Source organism: Hyalella azteca, unplaced genomic scaffold (genome assembly GCF_000764305.2).
Source record: "Hyalella azteca isolate HAZT.00-mixed unplaced genomic scaffold, Hazt_2.0.2 contig16724, whole genome shotgun sequence".
In the NCBI taxonomy this organism is placed as follows: Eukaryota; Metazoa; Arthropoda; class Malacostraca; order Amphipoda; family Hyalellidae; genus Hyalella; species Hyalella azteca.
The window spans coordinates 32220-37563 of NW_025946533.1; positions in this window are offsets into that span (position 1 = coordinate 32220).

A 5344-nucleotide genomic window follows, 5' to 3' on the forward strand; every position below is an offset into this window, starting at 1 on the left:
CTTTCACCATAGATCGTGAGGCATATACCATAAGGCAACCTCGTTCTGCAGCACATGGTACTGATGAAAATGTACTGATAAAACGAAAATAACACAATTCATCTTCTCTTCATGAAGGCACTCGACAATTTCAGAAGATAGTGCACAAGCTCTTTATTCCATTTCGGCAACAGAATTGTTCGTGCCAACACAGATCTTTAAAAATAAATTTACAATCTTGATTGACAATAATTTTAAATAAAAACTGTGCCTATCAGGATAGTAATAATTTTACATATATTGTCAACTTTCAAGGTAAATTAACCGTTTGAATACTACTATAAGCACAAGTAAAAGAATATTAAGATCATCGGAGAATCTTTGGCGTTGTATTGGCGAAGTTAACACTTTTGCCACCCTGTTATAACTAATCAGTATAAAACCAGGGTGGCAGGTTGAGATCGAATAAGTCACGTGGAAACTCACTTCTATTCCTAAGTTTACGATAGGTTTTTGTGAATTTTATATTCTTACCTCGACACATGATACCAAAGACTAAGCATTTATTTTGATTGTCTGTTTGGGTCGGTGAAGAGTGTTCATTTAAATAAATCGTTTTTTTTAAGAAAAAATTATAATATAATTACCAATATCTCTTCATGCGCCTGTTTAATATATTGATGAGTGATACTTGAGCTAAAACAGTGGGGGCATTAGACTGCACCTGGTATAGTTACGGTCTCCCAAATAGTCTATCAACGTATTGAGCCGGTGGCAGATCGAGGCCATCGCTGACATGCAGAATCGTGACGGCTCGTGACGACTCCGATATGAGCTGTGGTCTCTGCAAAGGGCCTGAAATTAACAGCGGAGAATGTTCCCAACACAGCTTTTAATTATTTATTTCCTCAAAGGTAAAGTAGCGTGATGGGCAAGCTGATTCGGCCATTCCAAACGACTGTGGTTAAAGAAAACTATGTAATAACTTGGTAGAAAATGAGGTATCTTAGTTTTAGTAGATTTTAATTTCTTATGTGTCATGCCGAAATAGGTTCGGGTTAGAATTTTTTTTTAAGTTACATTCAGGTTCATTGCCGATCTGGCTTTAATTGATATTTGCAGAACAACAATTTCTTCATATTTTGTGCGATTTCATGTTTGGATATCATTACTCAAACCTTGGATCGTAGCTCTTCCGCCATTCATTTGAATTTGGGATGCGTAATCTTCGGAAGGCTAACAAGATGACTCAAGTTTGGCAGCTTCTCAGATCGACCAGTACTGAATGTTCTTTAACATTCGTTTTATTATTTTTATTTATGCAGCTCGAGGGTGAAGCAACGACTTGATTGTATACTTATGAGAGTAATAAGTACACATTCGTTCAAAACAGCACAAGCAGAAAGATCATGTGAGTGCAGTTGTGCATGAAGCGTTGCACGCTTGCTTTAGAAGAGCGCAATGACGGCCAGCGGCCCATCATAATTAAGGGGCTGAGAGTTGACGCTGCACAGAGGGGCGGTAAGGCGCTTGACGCCCATGTGTTGCCCCTAGGGCGAACGGGCCTTTACAGTTTACACGCACTTGACTGCATGGCACGTGACGACCATAGACATTCACCTGCGTGAACTAGACGATTTCCGGCTTAAGCTGCCTTTTGCCCACACCACTCTTATGATTGCTTCTCACGGCCTTCAATCAAAGGCGAAACAACCTGAATTTTTATTTGATAGCAATAATGATATTCCTTCTAACATATTCACGGATCTATTAATGTCAAACGTGGTCACAGATCTTGTAACATTGAGCAGGAACCCAAATGAACTAAATAACAGAACATATTTCGATAAACCATACTAATTCAAAACATGTTTAATTAATAATTTTGTGGCACTGGTTAGAATTAAGCTAAGACGTGTGTGTAATAGACTTTTAAAAACGAAACGATCTTATATCGCTGATCCTCATTTTATTCCTGTAGAAGAGTCATTTCATTGTCAATGTAACCTTTTTAAATTACTAATTTAAAACTTAATTAACCTATATTGGCTATTAAAACTTTTACTTAGTAGAATCTAGACCTCTATTAATTCTGAATCCGAACAAAGGAATTGAGCTTCGTTTCGGATTATTAATGAGCATGGAGCATTTCAGAATAATTACGAGTCATTCATATTATTATGATGGGAGTGCAGCCGTGTACCACCAATTTTGTGCACCAATCAGCCCTGAATAGAACGCCTGCATATTTCCGTAAGGCCACCAATCAGCCCCGTATTAATCCTGCCGTCAGTAACCAGCCCACCTTGTTTTAAATATCAAGAGCTTCACGCCACCATATTCAGAAGCGAATAGCCCAGAGTGTAATGATCGTCCACCACTGATCGTTATATTGGATCATTACTTCAGGGCTGATTGGTGCACAAAATTGGTGGTGCACGGCTACGCTCCCACACGTATATGTTGAATACAAAATTGGTAGGTAATTTGAGGTGACTACGTCTTTGACTTGACCTCGCGTGACAAGCAAATGTTCTGCTCACAACTGAACGAATATTTTCTGACAGAGAACAGGCTGGTGGGCGCATTTGTCGCCACAAGTCTTAACCCCAACTATAAAAAAAACTGAACGAATAGTCGAGTTGATCACCTCGCTATTTTATGCAGCGAAACTGTGCCTAACAATCAAGAGGCCAGTGAACTTAAGGCTGGAGGCTAAGACGAGGCTTCTCATGTGGAGGGTGAATTCATTGCTAATTTCTCGAGACCAATTCTTCAGTTCATGTAGATGAAGAATTTCTTTGCTCTTTCATTGATCACACCAGTGGCACGCGTTGGGCACCTTAGTGCGTGTAGAACAATTACTCAGTGAACTGTTCCACTTTGTACCTCTAATAGTTCAGAAAGTGAGTCACGCAGGGGCGATGGGAGTTCAAAGTAATTTTTTTGCGACTGACGGACTTACTTGGACTTCAAACTCCAAATAAAATAGCCTAAGATATTTAAACCTTAAAGAAAACGTAGATGTATTTAGTTTTTAATTTATTTCAACGTGTTATTACTGCAGATATATGAGCAATGCGAATTACTTCTCTTATGCAGAATTACGTACTCTTAATAAAAGCCGAAGGAACAAACGCGGAAAAATTAAATGAATTCCACATAGACAGTCCAATTTTAAAAAATTAATGTAGTATACATATGTTATAAAACCAAATACGCTTTAACTGAGAATATGAGCTAGCATATGATCCGCAAAGAGAGTCAATCACTCCAGGGCCTATACTTTAAAAAAAAATTAAGAGATCGTAAGTTCATCCACCAATCATTGACGGTCTTTCAAGCCAGATCCACCAATCATAGACAATAAAATAGAGCGTATAAGTACTTAACGTTCACTTAGCGAGTTTTGAAAGTATGAGCCCAGGTCTCCAAAATCAAAGAGGGAATAGGAAAACTTTCAAAATGCAAATTATATTTATTCACAATTATGAATTCAGAGAGCTTTTGTATAGAGTTTACAGCGTTAATTCGAGTTTTAATTCTTTGTTTTGTACTTTATTTTCGTATGACGAAAACATATCCGCAGTTTAGACATTCTGATTCGAGAATAAACTTTTCCGTAGATTGAGTTACCATTAATCAGAAAGATTTTAAAAATAAATTTCATAATTCGTGCACAAATACACTGTATTTGCACTGTTTTAGCAGAGTGATGAAAATAAATACTCTTCGAATCTCAAAATATATTTCATTATCATGATTCGCCAGCGTCAGTCATAAATCTTCGTAGTCATTTTTAACTGTAACAATTTTCAAATCATAATAATTCCATGCAAATAAAAGATGCAACTGTCATTTTAATTGGCATGTATCAAACTTGAAATTGTATGCTAAAACAATATTTAATTGGAATGCAATCAGAAGAAAATTGAGTTTTGCCCGCATGATAATTGAACGCTTCAGTTCCGGGGATAAAAGATCAGTCAGCGAACACACGAACTTTAATTCCCGGCCCATGTCAGGCTCTCTACACCACCTGAGTTACTGAACTTTGTCAAATGATAAAAGATAATTAGGAATACATCATAATCACCATTTTAATGATATATATTATATAATAATAATAACTAATAATAATAATGAAATAATAATAATAACCAACAATTAATTTCAGTTTGTGTAACACGAAATTTTGTCGGATCAAAACATTTCTGCGTCAAATAAATTCATGCATAATTTTTTTCGTTATTGATGTGGAAAATTCTATTTCAATTCTTCTTTGGACAGCATAATATATAACAATGCATTATTTTTCCATTAATTCACCAAAGGAAAGAAAATGTTCACTTCAGTTCAAATCACTTATACTATATATAGCGGCTTCAGCATGTTAGTACGCCGTAGGCCTGTCGACGATCCTTAACAGCACAGAATATTCACAGCATTTTGCGGTCTCGAACTCGCAACTCACTGCTACAATTTCGCTGTGCTTAACCGCCCGGCCTCCTCGCCGATTCTGACCAGAAACCGGCGCACAGAGCGCGCCTCTCTGCTCCAATCCATGGTACTCTGAACTTTAACCACTGGGCCACTCTACTACTTCTGCTCGACTGGCTTCCAGGATCGAAAATATTTTTTAGAATTCGATTAGAACATCACATGTCCTGAAAGAATATTATGGGAAAATTTTAATGAAACTAACTTAAAATGTATGGTGTAAGTTTGTAAAACAGTTATATAAAGGATCGAAGCATTGCTCAGCTTCAGCAAATTGCACCGTATGGATGTTATTGCGATGCTTGAACAGCAGAGCGAATGAGAATTTGTTTGTTTTCGGTACATCATCCTATTTTAGTTCTTCACATATTTTGTTTACTCTCTAATTTCGAGGAGAGCCGCAAATTGAACCCGTCTCGTCACTAGGATAATCGAGCGGCAAAATCGAGTTCACACAATTAGAATATAAAATCAAACGATACATATAGATTTCAACGAAAATTTTTCTAATTATTTCATGACAATATAAATTATACAGTTTGGGAGGCAAATGTGGCGAGACTGAACAGGAATGTCAGAAGAATGAATGACTGGGTGTGTAGATATGAGGGGTGTGGGAAGGTCTGCCGAAGTAAGGCGGGCCTGATCAACCACCAGAAGCGCATGCATAGAGTAGCTGAGGAGCGAGTGAGGTTTGTATGTAGCATATGTGGCATGAGTGTGGAAACGGAGGGTGTGAGAGTGAACCATGAGAGGACGTGTACGGGTGGAGCGAGTGGAGTGGGAGACAGGAGACAGTGCGGGAGGTGCAATACGTGGATCACGAAGGGGAACTACGCGAGGCATGTGAGGGGATGTGTAGGGG